The sequence below is a fragment of the Notamacropus eugenii genome, chromosome 1 (genome assembly GCF_028372415.1).
Source record: "Notamacropus eugenii isolate mMacEug1 chromosome 1, mMacEug1.pri_v2, whole genome shotgun sequence".
In the NCBI taxonomy this organism is placed as follows: Eukaryota; Metazoa; Chordata; class Mammalia; order Diprotodontia; family Macropodidae; genus Notamacropus; species Notamacropus eugenii.
This window is the reverse complement of record NC_092872.1, coordinates 108,924,228-108,943,642: the sequence shown is the minus strand read 5'-3', so window position 1 is coordinate 108,943,642 and position 19,415 is coordinate 108,924,228. Positions and strand designations below refer to the sequence as shown.

The 19,415-nt window shown below is 37.1% G+C and overlaps 1 long non-coding RNA gene across 2 annotated transcripts in view; it reads right to left on the bottom strand.

Annotated features, from left to right (window-relative positions):
• LOC140505735 (uncharacterized) overlaps nucleotides 1-19,415 on the bottom strand; it is a 32,485-nt gene that overhangs the window by 9,206 nt on the left and 3,864 nt on the right. Inside the window, exons 4-5 of one of the 2 annotated variants that reach the window (XR_011967642.1) lie at nucleotides 19,280-19,415; nucleotides 1-10,938 (exon numbers count right to left, since the gene is read on the bottom strand). The exon at nucleotides 1-10,938 is cut by the window's left edge and continues 9,206 nt beyond it. This is a non-coding gene — a long non-coding RNA (uncharacterized lncRNA). The other variant, XR_011967640.1, reaches the window with a different exon arrangement.

Below are 19,415 nucleotides of genomic sequence, written 5' to 3'. Positions count from 1 at the left end.
CTTAACTGATGATAGAGTAATGACTAATTTTTATAAAAACAATATTTTCATTAAAAACAATTTATATGTTCTACTAAGTCTAGGCCAATAAACCAAATAAAATAACTAATATTTGAGTCAGAAATATGAAAAGCCTGCAAATTTGATAGGGATATGAAGCAGGTGACCTTCAGAGACTTTCCCATGGCATTTTTCTTTCCTTTTTTTTTGTCATCTGGGTCCAGCAGATAGTGGTAGGGAGCAAGTCCAGCAGAGACTATGCACTTAGCAGTCACCAAATCCTCAGTCAACTAAAACCAATAAGGGACCAGCAGTATAATTCATTAGTGGAAATTATATGCACAGCAGCTGCCATAAGACCAGTGGAGATAGAATGGAAGTAGAACCCCTCAAGATCTAGGGCAGCAACACACCAGAAAAGATGCCACCATCATCAAGAACAGTAATAGAGCAGAAGGTATTAGATGTTCCACAACATTAGAAATGTGCCTTTTTCACACATATTCCCACATGGGTGATCCCTCTGGATGTTAATTTCCTTACTGACAATGTGTATATTTGTAGGGTGATGTCCTAGATTTATGAAACTAAATGTTCTATTGGAAATGTTCTTACTTATTCCACTTCATGTCTTTCAACAAACTGTGTCCTCTAGTTGACTAGAGAAAAGGACAGTCATGTTGGTTTTAGCTATAATTTGAGTGGATGTAAACCCACAAAAATGCCATGAATTTTAGGGCTCTATATATCAGAAGGGGGTAGACTACTTGCAACATTATTAGATGCAGTAATGAAAACAATGGTGTCTTGGACTAAGTTGCTGCTTAATTTTTTTTTTTTTTGTAAATTGAAATATAATATGAACAAAGAATCCTAGGTAAGAATTTGTAATCCAAATTCCATTTGAAATACTCTTGGGAATGGAGTAGCTCCTAAAAGGGTGCGGGGACCTAAAACATTCACTGCTTTAGGATACTGACCAAACATGAATTATAGTGTCTGAATTTAGGGCAGTTATAGGAATCTACATCTAGAAAGCTGCAGGTTCCTTCCCTTTGTCCCTGAATGACTTGTGTTTCTGGTTTTTGCAGTTTAGTTTACTGTAGGGCACACCAGCTACCACAGTGCAAAGGGATGCTCCATTTATTTTTACTAAGGGGGAAATACATTTTTACTTTGGCAACCTCTCTGAATTTCACATAGGAGATGGGCATTCTGCAGGTCACTTCTGATTCCACATCTCACACAGCTCAGTTGTTGATTCCTTCATAAAACCTTTGCTTCTTTCTCTATTTGCAGTACTCTTCCTCTTGAAATGAGAAATGCTTTACATTTGCATGTGTACATATGACAACCTTTATATTTAATATAAGCTTGAGGATTGGGCTGTTTAATTTCTGTTTTCATATACCAGAACTTAGTACCACTGCCTTGCATGTAGTAGGTGACATTAACATTTAGTGAATTTGAGATAGACCTTCAAAAATAGAAAAAGTAGGACAAGCCATATTGAAAAGATCAGCTGTGAATGACAACTTTTCTGATCAATATGATAATTCAAGACAATTCTAGAGGACTTATAGTGAAAAATGCTATCCACCTTCAGAAAAAGAATTTATGGAGCCTGAGTACTGATTGAGGCTTATTTTAAAATTTATTTTTTTTGCTTTTTTTGTAACATGGTTAATATAGAATTATATGTTGCATGATTTCACATGCATAATTGTTATCACATTTCTTGCCTTCTCAATGGATGCATGAGGTGCAGAAGGGAAGAAGGAACTCAGAATTCAAAATTTCTAAAAAATGAATGTTAAAAATAAATAATAGTTTTGAAAAAATGAATTCACTATGTCCAAAATAGAACTCACCTTCCCCTCTAAATCCTACCCTTCCTCCTACCTTTCCAGTTACCATAGAGGGTAATACCATCCTCCCTGTTGCTCAGGCTCAAAACTTAGGAGTTATCCTGGATTTCTCAGTCTCTCAACCCTGATATCTAAAAGGCCTGTTGATCTCACCTTTGCAGCATCTCTTGAATATGACCCTTCCTCTCCTCTGACGCTGCCACAATTCCAATACAGGTCCTTATCACCTCATGTCCGGATCAATAGTCTACTGGCAGGTCTGCCTGCCTGAAGTCTATCTCTACTCCAATCCACCCTCTATTCAGCCACTAAGGTGATTTTCCTAAAACACATGTATGATCATGTCCCTCTCCCACTTAATAAACTCCAGTGTCTTTTTTTTCCCACCAGGATCAATTATTAAATGTTCTGTCTGGCACTCATAACCTAGCCTGTCTTGCCATTCTTCTCACATTCTACTCCCCAACATTCATTCTTTGATTCAGTGACACTAACGTCCTGGCTGTTCCATGAACAAGACACTCCATCTTTTGGCATTTTCTCTGGCTGCTCCCCATGGCTGGAACGCTTTTCCTGCTGATCTCATTGAGTTACTTTAAGTCTCAACTTCTACAGGAAACCTTCTCCAACTTCTCTTAATTCCAATGCCTTCTCAGTTACTTCCTATTTTTCCTGTATATAGCTTGTTTACATGTTAGATTGTATGTTCCTAGAGGGGAGAGACTATTTTTTTTCCCTCTCTTTGTATCTCCAGTGCTCAGTATAGGCCTGGCAGATAGCAGACATAAAATAAATGTGTATTTATTGATTGAATTGAAGTATCAGAGGGAAAATTTGATCCCACTTCCTCTAACTTCAAAGCCAAAGCTTCTTCCACTGTACCATTCAGCCTCTTTGCCTCCAGACTGTATGACTAACTGAATGTATTTCACAAGTCAAGAAAATATGTGGTTCGACCTGCCTCGTGGGTTGGTGCTCTTTTTTACCTGACCAAGCAACGTCTCTAAAACATGCCTCCGTACTGCTCATTCAGCCTTTGCTTGAAAGCTTTCAGGGAAGGGGAACTCACTGCCCCCAGAGGCCAAACATTTTACTTTTGCTTTAATGATTACGAAGTAGTTTTCTTATATGAGCTTAAATGTGTTTCTCTATAACTACCACTCAATTTTTCATAGAGGCTAAATAGAATAAGTCTAATTCTTTTTTCCCTATCTAACAGCCCTTCAAATATTTGGAGAAAGCTAAAAACAAGTAAAGTAATATAAATAGAGAGACTTTCAGTGCTAATATACGGGCTGCGACCACACAGCAAAAATAATAATACCTAAGTTAATTTACAGAGTTAGTGGTACATGAATTCAACTACTAAAAGAATATTTTATAGAGTGCACCAAAATAATAACAAAAATCACTTGAAGGAACAAAAGGTCTAAGATCACAAGGGAAATAATGGGAAGAAAGGAATGAAGGCAGAACGGACACTAGAAGTATCTGAAATTGCTTAAAAAATGGAAAAGTAGAACAGCAAAACAGCTTAAATAATGAAAAATGAGTAATAAATGAGCTCATCAACTGGATATTCAATTACACCTAGAAAATAAATAACCCAAGGAACTTCTGGAAAAACCAAAAAGTAATTTGGCAACAATTAGGTTTGGAATAGTATCTTACCATAATACCACAACAAACTGAAAACAATCTGAACACTAAGACACACACAAAAATGAAAGTTATCAGGTAACTTTTACAGCTACAACTGAGGACAATTCGTATCCAAATAACAGGTAGTAGGAATCACAAAAAATAAACAATTTGGATGATGTGAATTTGAAAAGCATTTTCACTAACAAAATCAAAGCAACTAGGAGAAATGGGACAATGCCAGCATTTATTAAGCACCTACTAGATGCTAGGCACTATGCTGAGTGTCTATAAATATCCTATTTGATCCTCCAACAACCCTGTGAGGTAGGAGCTATTACCCCCATTTTTTGTGGTTGAGGAAACTGAGACAAAGGTTAAACGGTCACCTAGCTAGTTAACTGTCTGAGGCTGGATTTGACTTTGGGTAGGCCTGGAGCAAGACCTAGCATTCTATCCACCGTGCCATCTAGTACAAAGAAACTTAATTGGTGGGGGGAGAGCTTTGCATTATATATCTCCAATAAGAATCTGATATCCAAGATATATAGAGAATTAAGAACAAGGGATGTTCCCCAGTAAATGAGTAGTTAAAGGGTAAGAACAAAGAGTTCTCAAAAGAAATGCATATTGCTAACAACTATATGAAAGATTCTTCAGTCATGAATAATGAGAGAAATGCAAATCCAAAGGACTCAGGCTTCACCTCACAAACAGCAAATTTACAAAGATCTAATGATTAAAACCATCAATGTTGGAAGCACTGTGGAAAGACAGACAGACCAAGACCACTGATAAAGCTGTGAATTGGTCATAGAATTAACAGTTTTAATTAAGCCCTTACTATGTGCCAACCACGGTGATAGAGGTAGGAATACAAAGAAAGGCAGAAATGCTATTCCTACAAGGTATCCTATTAGATCATGTTCTAACAGGAGAGACAACATATAAATATATGCAGAGTAGAAGGAAGGTAATCTCATAGCAAAAGAAATAGTAGTAGGGGGTATTGGGAAAGATCTCCTATGGAAGAAGAGCGTTTTAGGCAAGAGTATAAAATCAGGATATAGATCTTTGTGTGCCAAAAATGGCAAGTATTCAGTGTAGACAAAGCTGGATCACAAAGTTCATGGAGGAGAGTAAAGCACAAGGAGACTAGAAATACAGAAAGAGGCCAGTTTGTGAAAGCAAAGGATTTACCACAAGTGAAATTCAAGAAAAGCAGACTGGCACATAATTTTAGAGTAAGATAAGTTTATTAACAGCAAAAATCTGATAATAAAGGGGTCAATGGACTGCCTCGGTTTAAGCCAAAGATGCTGAACACAATAGCTTCCCTTTTATAATTTGGGGGGAGTACATAACAAAGAATAGAACTTAAAAGATAGGAAAAGCTATGACTGGTTACAGTGTTGGCAGCATCATGGGAATAAGAACATAACTGGTTACAGTGTTGAGGTGTGGGTGACAATATTGGAAACTGGGAATGAAAGGCTAGCAATGACTCCCTGCTTCTTTTCTGTGACACTAAGAAAAATTCATCGTTTGAGTCCACCTGAAAGATCAGAGGGAGTGGGCTAGCTTTCTTTTGGATAGCACCAAACATTCTTTTTATTTTATTTTTCAAATTTATTTATTTGTTTTCAATTTTCAACAATCACTTCCATAAGTTTTAAATTTTCTCCCCCTCCCTTCGCACAATGGCATGCAATCTTATATGGGCTCTACACATACATTCTTATTAAATACATTTTGACATTAGTCATGTCACATAGAAGAATTAAAAAGAGTAGGAGAAAAGTATGAGTAAAACTAAACAAAACCAAACATAACAAAAGAGAAAACAGTCTGCTTCATTCTGTGTTCTGACACAGTTCTTTCTCTGGATCATGAGTCCTTTGGAAATGTTTTAGGTCCTTGCCTTATTATGGAGGACTAAGTCTATCAAAAACAGTCCTCAAATACTGTGGCTGTTACTGTGTACAATGTTCTCCTGGCTCTGCTCACTTCACTGGTTCGTATGAGTCCTTCCAGGTTTTTCTGAAGTCCGCCTGTTCATCATTTATTGCAGCACAATAGTATTCCATTACATTCATACACCACAACTTGTTCAATCATTCCCCAATTGATGGGCAATCCCTCAATTTCCATTTCTTGGCCACCACAAAAAGAGCTGCTATAAATATTATTGTACTTGTGCATTCTTTTCCCATTTTTGTGATCTCTCTGGGATACAATCCTAGAAGCAATATTATTGGATCAAAGGGTATGCACATTCTGATAGCCCTTTGGGTATAGTTCCAAATTGTTCTCCAGAATGGTTGTATCAGTTCATAGCTCCATCAACAATGAATTAGTGTTCCAACTCTCCCACATCTTCTCCAACATTTATCATTTTCCTGTTTTGTCATGTTAGCCAATCTGATAGGTATGATGTGGTACCTGTATTGACAATGCATTTTTTGTTTTAGTATAATCAAGTGCCTCTCATTGAATAATGTGATTAAAGAAGATCTTCCCCACCCATTAAGGGGCCTGGGAAGATTTGTAGGAAAGACCACACTTTTTGTTAATGAGGCAATGGTTCTCAAGGGTTGTGATGCCCCCTGGCTCTGAAAAATGTATAAATACTCCAAGGTGAGGTTTTACGTTGGAGCTTAGTTTTGGAAGAAGGTTTGTGTGTCAGATGACATTCTGGGCAGCTGCTAAGCAGCCCCTCAGTTTTGAAAACCCAGATATTGGTGTTTTTGTCTCTGGTAACTATATATGTATGTAATGGTCAGACAGTTGGATCTGTTGCTCTATGATGTATGTATTGCTAATGTCAGACAGGTGGAAGCCATGTCTGCTGATTTAGATTTCTCTGTATTTTCTCTGAAGTTCAGGGTGCTGACTTTTCCCCCTGAACTAAGTGAATGACACATGTGCTTGATTAAAGTGATTGTTGACCCCTTGAAAGTTGCCTTTCCTTTTAGAAAAGCCAATCAAAGAACCTGTGATAGCAGGCCCTCCTGTACATGTCTGGGTCCTTGCTTTTATCTCAGAGTTGTTCTGATTTGCATCTCTCTAATCAATAGTGATTTAGAGCATTTTTTCATATGACTATAGATAGCTTTAATTTCTTCCTCTGAAAACTTTGACCATTTATTAATTGGGGAATGACTTATATTCTTGTAAATGTGACTCAGTTCTCTACATATTTTAGAAATGAGGCCTTTATCACAGATAGTAGTTGTAAACATTCTTTCCCATTTTTCTGCTTCCCTCTTAATTTTGGTGGTATTGGCTTTGTTTGTGCAAAAACTTTTCAATTTAAGATAATCAAAATTATCCATTTTGCATTGCATAATGTTCTCTATCTCTTGTCTTCAAACTAAACATTGCTTAGTATAATCTAGTGGTGCAAAGATATTAGACTGAACTCTCATTGTCTACCTGCATCACTCAAGGATAGCAGATTTTCAAGAGGCAAAAATAGAACAATCATTAGGAAGAGAATTGGATCTTTAAACTTAACTCATTATAGGCCAGCTGAATTTCTCAACTAAGTTCAGAATCAAAGAGCCATGACCCTGGCAGTTACAGGACAAAAACTATTAATTGCAAATAGAATCAATAAACAATGATACAGAATTAATTTAACCTTCTCAGATTTTATATTTGATTCTAGAGGCAAAAGGCAGCCTACTGAGTAGTGAGAGGACAAACTTGCACTTTAAGAAAATCACTTTGGCACCTAAATGTAGAATGGATTAGAGAGCAACTTGAAGAAAGATCAACCTATTGTAATGCTCAAAGTGTGAGGAGATAAAGGTCTGTACTAGGGTGATGACTGTGTGAGTGGAGAAGGGTAGAGAGATGATGTAAAGGTGTAATGGCAATTTAAAATGGGGAAATCTTTCTCATTTATTAATAGGCCCATGTGACCTGTCTGGGTCAAATGAGTCTGAGTCACATGGAGCCTGTGCAGAGTGTAAATAGCTTGTTTGTGATTCTGAGAGGGCCTGCTTGTGATTTGTTTAATGGAGCTGGTTTGGGAAGCCTAGTAGGGGGAAGGCTTGGGGATGGTGTTGTTCTCTGCATTGTTGCTGTGCATAGATTTTTGTTACTTCGATGGATTTGGCTTTCTGGTGTCTTAATAAATGTTTTGGTTCGCCCTTCTGAACTCTCTGTGGAGAGTCTGCGGTATTTCACAATTCAGAATTGTGCTGGGATATTCATGACTACTATAGGTGCTATGAATACTGCATTGGCACTACAAAATGTAGAAAGAATAAGATGTGACAACAATTACGTCTAATTTATCCTGTATGTGTCACTTGTATGTTGTTGTTTGCATGCTGACTCCCCTCTTAAACCATAAGCTCCTTGAGAGCTCTTTGTGTTTGGCCCCCCAGCACTTAGTATAACAGATCTATGGAAGGAGACTGAGTAGAAGCAATCAGACAGGAAAGTGGTAAATCAAGAGAATAATGTCACGAAAATGCTAAAAGGAAAGAGTATCTAAAATCAAAGTTTTCCAACAGAGGTTTCAAATGCTTCAGAGAGTCAAAAAATTGAGGAACAAGAAAGAGTTATGATTTGGCATAGAGACAATAAAGGTTATATATTTGCTGAATACTTTTTTCCATGCTATGGCTAAATAAACTTCCTTTTATTAACTCTTAAATGGCCTACAGGGCTTCATTTCATTCCAAATCTGGATCTGAAGCATGAGACCTATCTGAATCAGGCAGGGCCTACAACAGTAGCCAGAGTAATGGGGCCTATTACTTTGGGAATGGGAAGCAAGAGATTGTCTTAGCTTCTGATCCAGGGAACTCTGTTGGGGTTGGGGAATTATGTGATGCTCCCAACGTTTTTAAGATGTAAGGAGGTTAAAGAATCTTCCATATTGACTTAGACCAGAAATCCATTCTTTAAAAACAGATGCAAGTTAGAGATTGTTTCCAGGAATCAGCCCTTCTAAATGCAGCCATGGACTGAAAACATGTTCAATAAGGTCAATGTTCACTTTTTTAAAAAATAAATTAATTTTTGCACTTGAGCAAATTAATGTGCTTAATATTGGTATTAAGCCTGATCAGTTTACCAGAGTCCCTTCAGTACTGCGTCACAGTGAACATACAGGAGACACTGGGGTTTTTTGTCTCTAGCCTCTAATAGATTCACTCTTGATCTAGTCAGACAGGCACACACTTCTGGAAGGCTTAATAACCAGCTTTATTCTAGTCTGGTCTTCTCAGAAGGATTGTTGCTAATAATGGAAGCACTAACTCCTACAATTCCCTCATCATCCTTCTTTCAGGAGCTGGCAAAATGGGAGGCAATTACCCCTACATCTCGATGGGGTTGATCGAGACAAGCACAGCTTGTGGACTCTCCTAAATCCCCTCAAGCCTCAATGCGGGTCAGTTGAGGCAGGAGGGTTGCCTATGGATTTCCCATGGTTTCCTCTAATGGATTCCCCATGGTTTTTCCCACTCACTGACCAGTGCCTACCTGCTTTATAGGATGACAGACAAAGAAGGCATCTTACCAACATTAAGCTCACAGGTCAACTTTTGCAATATTATCATTCTGAGCCAGCATAGTAAATATTATGTCACCCTTTATCTCATGGTGCAGCCTCAGTAGGACTGTCACTGATTCTGGGAATTACTATCTAGGATCCTTGGGGCTATTCTGGGAGTTATTATCTAACACCTGGAAACTAGACATTGCCAGGGCCATGGATCCTAAGAAACTAATCTCTAAAAGGATAACAAAATCTTCCTTACATAGAATTACTTGATGGTTCCTTGGCAGAGACTGTGCCTTTCAAGTTGGTACTCATTCTCATACTAGTTTTTACTGATATAAGACTCAAAGGTCGTCATTAGCATCATTGTGGCAGTGAAGAATACTGGTAAGAGAGCTGTCTTTTGAGTCAAGAAGGACAGGATTTAAGCTGTGCTTTTCAGTGAGCATGTGCAGTCAACTTTTCAGGTCCCAGAAAATGTTCAAATGAGTTTCCCTAATGAGAGCTCTTCACATGAATGAAATGACAGGTCCAGCAGGGCCTCACTGACCCACAAAACCTCTTTTTGTTAACTCCTAAATGGCTTGTAAGTGCTTCATTTCAATCTAAAACCTGGATCTGAAGCACTAGATTCACCTGAATCGGGAAATGCCTACTACAGTAGCCAAAGTGGTTGGGTTAGACCTATTACTTTGGGAGTAGCAGGAGTTTGAATTAGCTTCTGATCTCCTTTATTCCCAGTCTTTTGCTCAAAAAAAAAAAGAAAAAGTCCTGCTAAAAATATTTTGGTGAATATGGAGCACTTTTTGTCAGTAACCTCTTTTGGGTAATAGGCCTACCCATGGAATCTCTGCTTGAAAGAATATTGGTATTTTTGTCACTTTATTTGCAAAATTTCAAATATCTTTCCAGAATAGTTTTATTAATTCATGGCACCACCAAAAACATATTCTTATTTGTCACAATTCCTCCAAAATTGACTGCTTCATTTTTTCATCATTTTTGCAAGTTTGATGGGTGTAAAGTAAAATTTGAGGGTGGTCTGATGTGCAGTTCTCTTATTACAAATGATTTGGGGCACATGGTTGTTGAGAGGTTGCAATTCTTTTATAAGTGTTGGTTCAAATTCTTTGACCACTTATGTAATGGGCAACAGCTTTTGACCTGATATGTTTTTGCCTATATATAATTTTAAAAAGTATTTATTAAATAAATGCCTATTTGTTCCTTACTTTCCTGTTCCTTGGGTCCTTAGGTGCAGTCTTCTGACTGAGTCCAAGTTTTACAGAACAAAACCTTTTATTTAGGGGATTTGTTCTGTGAAGTTATTAGATTCTAATCATTGTCAAGGTCCACTGATTTTACTAATGGGACATTTCTCATGTAGCTCTCATTTATGTAGCCCCCTTTTTCTTCTGCAACCACCCTGGAGGAGGTCCTCCTCATTACTTCCTTCCTGGTCTGTTTGCAATAGGCTGCCAGTTGGTTGTGCCTGCCATAATTCTCTTGTTACTTCAATCCATCCTCCATTTGGCTGTCAAACTAATCTTTCAAAAGCACAGGTCTGTCCTGATAAAAATATGCAATGAAGAGAAGCAGAGGCACAAAGTCTTTAAGCATGATCAAATTATTTAGTAAGATTACCAATAGTTGTCAATAACTTGGTATCTTGAGCCCTTTAATGGCCAGGCATGCATTAGAGCAGACAGAGCAGTCTTTGATATAGTTGGTAAAGGTATAGATGGGCTTACATTTAACCTGATTTATAAGGGGGGATTTCCAAGATTTCCAAGACTCCTGACAACAGTTAATCAACATACTCTGGAAAATCCAATGTTAAGCAATTCTTCACTTTTCACCAGATACAATATCTTATGACTCCAGGGATTCTTTCCTCCTCACTCCAATCTGGGATAAGAAAAATAGCCCAGAAAAATAGGGAAGTTACTCATATAAAGAAGTCAAACTCATATAAAGAAGTCAAACAGGGGGCACAGCCAAGATGGTGGAGTAGAAACACACAAATACACTAGCTCCGAATCCACAGCCCATGAAATATCTGTAGAAAAAAGCTGCCAATAAATTTGGGAGCAGAAGAAGCCATAGAAGTGGAGCGGATGTGATTTCTGTTCCAGAGAGCCTGAAAATCTCTCGCGAAAGGTTCTTCGCACTGCGGATGCAGAGCTGAGCCCAGCCCTGCGTTGACCGCCCAGCACCGAGAGGAGCAGATCCAAGCAGGCTTCAGGGACAGAATCTCCAGCAGCTGCGCGGGTCCCTCCACCCACAGGTGACAAGGGTCGGTGAGAGGGTCTCTTCAGCGGGTCAAGAGGGGAGTGGGGAGCCCCCATGACTCAGGCCCCCTCGGGAGGCACCAACGGAGGTGGGAGCAGACCGGGGCTCCAAGAAGGCAGGAGCCAGGATCCATTGTTGAAGGTCTCTGCATAAACCCCCTGAGGGAACTGAGCCTGTGAGGCGGCCCTGCCCCCACCCGGGCAGCTGAACTTTATCTCACACTGAATAGCAGCCCTGCCCCCGCCCAAAGCCCTGAGGCTGGGAAGCAGCATTTGAGTCTCAGACCCCAAGCGCTGGCTGGGAGGATCTGGAGGCGAGGTGGGTGTGAGGAGAATATTCAGAGGTCAAGTCTCTGGCTGGAAAAATGCCCAGAAAAGAGAAAAAAACCAAGACTATAGAGTGTTACTTTCTTGGTGAAGAGGTTTCTCCTCCCCTCCTTTCTGATGAGGAAGAGCGGTGCTCACCATCAGGGAAAGGCACAGAAGTCAGGGCTTCTATATCCCAGCCCACTCAATGGGCTCAGACCATGGAAAAGCTCAAAAAGGGCTCAGAAAATTTTGAAAATTATGTTAGAGGACTGGAGGAAAAACTGGAAAGAGCAATCAAAGACATGCAAACAAAATATGAACAGCAGATCAGCACCCTGCTAAAGGAGACCCAAAAAAATGCTGAAGAAAATAACACCTTGAAAAATAGGCTAACTCAATTGGCAAAGGAGGTTCAAGAAGCCAATGAGGAGAAGAATGCTTTAAAAAGCAGAATTAGCCAAATGGAAAAGGAGATTCAAAAGCTCACTGAAGAAAATAGTTCTTTCAAAATTAGAATGGAACAGATGGAGGCCAATGACTTTATGAGAAACCAAGAAATCACAAAACAAAACCAAAAGAATGAAAAAATGCAAGATAATGTGAAATATCTCATTGGAAAAACAACTGACCTGGAAAATAGATCTACGAGAGACAATTTAAAAATTATGGGACTACCTGAAAGCCATGATCAAAAAAAGAGCCTACACATCATCTTTCATGAAATTATCAAGGAAAACTGCCCTAATATTCTAGATCCAGAGGGCAAAATAAATATTGAAAGAATCCACCGATCACCACCTGAAAAAGATCCAAAAAGAGAAACTCCTAGGAATATTGTGGCCAAATTCCAGAGTTCCCAGGTCAAGGAGAAAATATTGCAAGCAGCTAGAAAGAAACAATTCAAGTATTGTGGAAATACAATCAGGATAACACAAGATCTAGCAGCCTCTACATTAAGGGATCGAAGGGCATGGAATAGGATATTCCAGAAGTCAAAGCAACTAGGACTAAAACCAAGAATCACCTACCCAGAAAAACTGAGTATAATACTTCAGGGGAAAAATTGGTCTTTCAACGAAATAGAGGACTTTCAAGCATTCTTGATGAAAAGACCAGAGCTAAAAAGAAAATTTGACTTTCAAACACAAGAATGAAGAGAAGCATGAAAAGGTAAACAGCAAAGAGAAGTCATAAGGGACTTATAAAAGTTGAACTGTTTACATTCCTACATGGAAAGACAATATTAGTAACTCTTGAAACTATTCAGTATCTGGGTACTGGGTGGGATTACACACACACACACATGCACACACACACACAGAGACAGAGTGCGCAGAGTGAATTGAATAGGATGGGATCATATCTTAAAATAAATAAATAAATGAAATCAAGCAGTGAGAGAGAAATATATGGGAGGAGAAAGGGAGAAATGGAATGGGGCAAATTATCTCTCATAAAAGAGGCAAGCAAAAGACTTTTTTAGTTTGGGGAAAAAGGGGGGAGGTGAGAGAAAAACATGAAGTTTACTCTCATCACATTCCACTAAAGGAAGGAATAAAATGCACACTCATTTTGGTATGAAAACCTATCTTACAATACAGGAAAGTGGGGGATAAGGGGATAAACAGGGTGGGGGGGACGATGAAAGGGAGGGCATGGGGAGAAGGGTGCAATTTGAGGGCAACACTCACAGGGAGGGACAGGATCAAAAGAGAGAATAGAAGTAACTGGGGGCAGGATAGGATGGAGGGAAATATAGTTAGTCTTATACAACACGACTATTATGGAAGTCATTTCCAAAACTATACAGATGTGGCCTATATTGAATTGCTTGCCTTCCAAAGGGAGGGGGTGGGGAGGGAGGGAGGAAGAGAAGTTGGAACTCAAAGTTTTAAGAACAACTGTCGAGTAATGTTCTTGCCGCTAGGAAATAAGAAATACAGATAAAGGGGTATAGAAAGTATTTGGCCCAACAGGACAGAGGAGAGGATGGAGACAAGGGCAGAGAGGAATGATGGAGGAGGGAGCAGATTGGTGATGGGGGCAATTGGAATGCTCGGTGTTTTGGGGTGGGGGGAGGGGACAAGGGGGGAGAAAATTTGGAGCCCAAAATTCTGTGAAAATGAATGTTAAAAGTTAAATAAAAAAAAATAAAAAAATAAAAAAATAAGAAGTCAAACCATCTTACAGATGCCAATAGTAAGTAGTCAAACTATCTTTTAAATTAAATTAATTTCTAAGTACTGACTCCAGTGATTAGAAACAATTCTTAATCAATAAATAACACAGCAATTTCACATTTCCCACTCTGATTCTATGGTGCCATGTTTCCACTGAATTAACATTTATAGGCCAGGTTGATATTAAATCAGGCATAACCTACAATCACTGGAATTAAATTAATAAGGGAAAGCAATAATAACAGGGTTCAATATTTCTGAATTCCACCTATTCTCCATTTCTTTTTTTATTATTAATTTGTTTTCAGTTTTCTACAATCACTTCCATAAATCTTAAATTTTCTCCCCTTCTCCCCTCCTTCCTGAGACAGAACACAGTCTTATATGGGTTCTCCACATACATTCTTCTTAAACACATTTTCACAGTAGTCATGGTGCATAAAAGAATAAAACGAATGAAACCATGAGAAAAACCCAAACAAAACACAACACAAGAGAAAATGGTCTGCTTCATTCTGTGATCCAATTCCATAATTCTTTCTCTGGATGTGGATGGCATTTTCCCTCAAGAGTCCTTTGGGAATGTTTTAGGTCCTTGCATTGCTGTAAAGGGCTAAGTCTACTAGAAAAATTCCTTGCACACTGTGGTTGTTACTATGCACAAAGTTCTCCTAGTTCTGCTCCTTTCACTCAGCATCAGTTCATGTAAGTTCTTCCAGGCCTTTCTGAAGTCCTCCTGTTCTTCATTTCTTATAGCACAACAGTATTCCATTACATGCATATACCACAACTTATTCAGCCATTCCCCATGGGCAATCCTTTGATTCCCAGTTCTTGGCCACCACAAAAAGAGCTGCTATAAATATTTTTGTACATGTGGGTTCTTTTCTCATTTTTATGATCTCTTTGGGATACATCCCTAGAAGCAGTACTGCTGGGTCAAAGGGTATGCACATTTTGATAGCCCATTGGGCACAGTACCAAACTGCTCTCCAGAATGGTTGTATCAGCTCACAGCTCCACCAACAATGAGTTAGTGTTCCAACTCTCCCACATCTTCTCCAACATTTATCATTTTCCTGTTTTGTCATGTTAGTCAATCTGATAGGTGTGATGTGGTACCTCAAAATTGTTTTGATCTGCATCGTTCTAATCAATAGTGATTTAGAGTATTTTTTTCATATGATTATATATAGCTTTAATTTTTTCCTCTGAGAATTGCCTGTTCACATCCTTTGACCATTTATCAATAGGGGAATGACTTGTATTCTTGTAAATCTGACTCAGTTCTCTATACATTTTAGAAATGAGACCTTTATCGCAGACACTAGTTGTAAAAATTCTTTCCCAGTTTTCTGCTTCCCTCCTAACCTTGGTTGTATTGGTTTTGTTTGTGCAAAAAACTTTTCAATTTAATGTAATCAAAACTATCCATTTTGCTTTTCATAATGTTCTCTATCTCTTGTTTGGTCATAAATTCCTCCATTCTTCATAAATCTGACATAAACTATTCCGTGCTCCCCTAATTTATTTACAGTATCAGCCTTTATACTTAGATCATGCACCCATTTGGGCTTTATTCTGGTATACGGTATGAGGCTCTGGTCTATGCCCAGTTTGTGCCACACTATTTTCCAGTTTTCCAAGCAGCTTTTGTCAGATAATGAGTTCTTATCACAAAAGCTGGAGTCCTTGAGTTTATCAAACAGTAGACTCCTATAATCATTGACTATTGTGTCTTGTGTACCCACTGACCTATTGCACTGATTTACCCCTCCATTTCTTAGGCAGTACCAAGTGCTTTTGATGACTGCTGTTTTATAATACCATTTAGGAGCTGGTATGGCTAGGCCACCTCCCCTAGCATTTCTTTTCATTAATTCCCTTGATATTCTAGACCTTTTGTTCTTCCAGATGAATTCTGATATATATTTTTCTAGCTCTATAAAATATTTTTTGGTAGTTTGGTTGGTATGGCACTGAATAAGTAAATTAATTTGGGAAGAATTGTCATTTATATTATATTAGCTTGGCCAAACCATGAGCAAATGATGCTTTTCCAGTTATTTAGATCTGACTATATTTATGCAAAACCATAGATTTTTACAATATATTTCAGCAGTGCTGGTGAGACCTTATGAACTAGTCTGAGGAGGCAAGGGATCTTCCAGACAACAACGATCTCTTAAGAGGATGTGGTTACTCTCTTCTCCTAACAATGAGTTATTATTATTATTATTATTTTCTAATATAAAACAACATACACGCCCATTAAACAATGACCAGTTTCAAATACATGGTAAAATTATATAACAGATATATTTATAAACTAATAGCATAATTTGCCTTAACTTTTCTCAGCTTTCATAATATAAAAGAAAATTTTGCATACCCAGCATCATATGTATTTTAAACATGAAACTTACTACTACTCAGAAAACAATGATTCAGTGGAATGCATTCCTAAAATTATCTTGCAAAGAAAATCACTTTTCCTATCTCTTTTGGTGTTTTGCTAATCATATCCAATGACATCTAAGTATGGCATAAGTATCTACATCTAGGATGGCATAATTGAAGTCAACTAAAGAAGTAACAATAGTTCATTTATATCGTGCTTATCACATGCCAGGCTTTTTTGCTAATTCTTAAAGATCACTTTAAGGAATTTGAGAGGCTTGTTTTCTGTAGTACTTCAGAATGTTTAGATTTTGATTTCTCAGTTATTACTTGAGCTACTTGGTATTACATGGCAGCTGTAAATAGCAAGACTAAAGTTTTGGGGTTTTTTTTTCCCTTTAGGAGGCTAGTTTGGAGAAAATATAACCCACTGAACATTTAATACTTTTTAAACAATCCAGTCCAATTCATAAGATACAAATCTTATTTTAGCCAAAATTACAACAATTTAGTTGATTTCAAAATAACCATTTTCTGTTTTAGATTTTTACAATATAAGTTCTTCCACATGGTCAATGAAACACTACAACTTTACTCAAGCACAGCTATAAAATTTAGATCACAGCTGTTGTTGGAGGAATGGGGTCCTCAAACTTCTTATTAAATCATAAGAACTCTACATTTTAAGGCAAAAGGTACATCACTTCAATTTTTTTTTTATTTTTCAAAGACTGTTATCACATTCATTTTAATAACTCAATAGAGAAATAGTTTCCCTAATAGTACTTCACAATAACTTAGAAAACTGTCATATAACAGTGTGTAATTAAAAGCTCATTCTTCTAATTAAAAGAGAATTCACATTTCTAATCACGTGGCTGATATTCTCCCCAAATCCACAATACAAGAAAAACTAGAAGCCTAAAGAATATCATGGGTTTTTTGTTTTGTTTTTTTAAACCTAACAACAAACTTCTCAAATTTCATCTATGTAGTTGCAGAAAATCTTAACTTATCCTTCTCAGAAAACCATTTATTACTTTCAACATGTTTTTTCACTCAAAATCCAAAAAAAGTAGTTAACATTTATATAATACCAATTAAGCTAAACACTTTAGAATCATTTTATTTCTCCAACAACTCTGAGAAGTGGGAGCTATTGTTTATTATCACTTTTTACAAATATAGAAGATTGATTAAATTCTCAAGTGTGCCATAATTATAATGTAGTTTCTGAACAAAATTTTGATAAGAGCAATTATTAGATTAAGAATATCTAATGATAATATTTCAATTTCAATTTTTCCATGAACTTGGCTGCTTTCTGCTAGCTCATGTTCAAAAATTCACAATGGCTCCCTGAAATCATTTCTTTATTTCTATTAACCACACAAAAAGTCAAATCAATTTTTTTATTTTCCTAACTGAACCTCACAAGAACACCTTAAGAGGGCAGATTAAGTGCACATCTGTCCTTATCCCAAAGCTTTCTGGTTATAACCCTGGTAGGAAAAGCTACTTAGTAATCTTTTTTTTTTTTTTTCACAAAGGCCTTTGGCACTTAAGCCAGGTCAAAGAAATAATGTTTTCTTTACCAGTAAGTTAGTTAATATGTATTGGTTAAACTTCCACTCAACTTTTCAAAGTCTTAAGAAATTTCTTTTGTAATCTTGGGGAAGAGAGGCATGCAGTACTTATCAAAAAGACATTTCTCTAAAAATTCCTCAAATCTTTTTATTTCAGTGGAACTAAGGCCCTCTTAGTTTTTTCTACTTGCTTAATTCCTCTAGTCTTTATTTCCCAATCATATCTAACACTGTTTGCAGACTTAATCTTCATTCTAGTGAACTTCCTTTACTCCTTAGTACAAATTTTTATTACACAAAGCCACAATACTGTCACATTTTTACATTCTCAAAGGCTTACAAATGCATAGGGCATTCCAATTTCTTTGAGGCAATTCTTTTGAGCAATTACAATTGGTTACAGTTACAAAACTTAATTATAAGTAATAGTCAAATAAATGCAAATGCAACTCATTCAGCCCAACTGCAAAGTTTAAGGTCCCTCCTAGTTCTTCATTGTATTGTGTCACAGTTTTCAGCAGGAAGGATAACTCTGGAGAAGTCACCTATCTCCTTCTCAAAGTTAACCTCTTTTATGCCAAAGAATCATTCATCCATCTTTTCCACAAAGGAGTTTACCTGGCAATGACCAGGGAGATCAGCCAGAATACAACTCTTTCAATTTATAATCTACTGTATTGTATAGTCTATTATATAAAAGCAACTTTTATTTTGGTGCTGGTACTTAAATGTGTAAATATAAGCACTTTTTCTTTGTGAAGGATCTTTGCTCCTAATTACCTCCTCCTTTTACCAAGATAGCAGTACTATAGGTTATTACATTATTGTTGGAGGTTTTAGGTTTGTCTCATGACAGGAAGGGTTAATTTTCTAATGATTCTGAATTAAGGGAAATCCTTATCATGCTAATTATTTATTTTTTGGATTCAACTAAATCAAATATAATTATATAATTACTAATATTAACAATTTAGAGTTTAAATTTTCACAAGGGTCATAAACTGCCAGAATTTCAGCTTTTAGGGTCCACTATTATCAATTAGCTTAAGTTTTAACGTTAAAAAATTATCTCAGACTGAAGGGTGATAATGAAATTTCAAGTGTTGTAACACAATTGGGAATGTCACAATTGGTTCTAGTTAAAACAAGGGTAATAAAGTAGATTATTATCCTTTACAGTCTATAATAAAATCCATCTCATTGTCTAATGGTCAACAATGATTTGCATTAGAAAGATCTTTTGATTTGAATCATAAGAATTTCTTGATTTAAAGTGTCAATTTTCATTAAAAACAATAACAGGAGTACTTCTAAAAGCAACAGTAACTGAGTTACTTAAAAAAGCAGTGTCTGATGACAACTTACTTTTTTTCTATTACTTTTAAATCACTCAGAGGCTTAAAGGCTAAGTCCATTTCTTTTGTTTTCTTACACTAACTTATTACAGCCATAGCAGGAAAAAAATCCATTAAATTTCACTTACTTTTCAGTGGATTTCTGATTTTAAAGCAACACTTTCTTCCTCTAGGTGCATTTCGGGAAATACCTTCAATCCAGGAGTCCCAATATACAGCTGGTAACAGGGCTTGCTTTGTGTCTTAAGATAAGTTGTTTAAAAG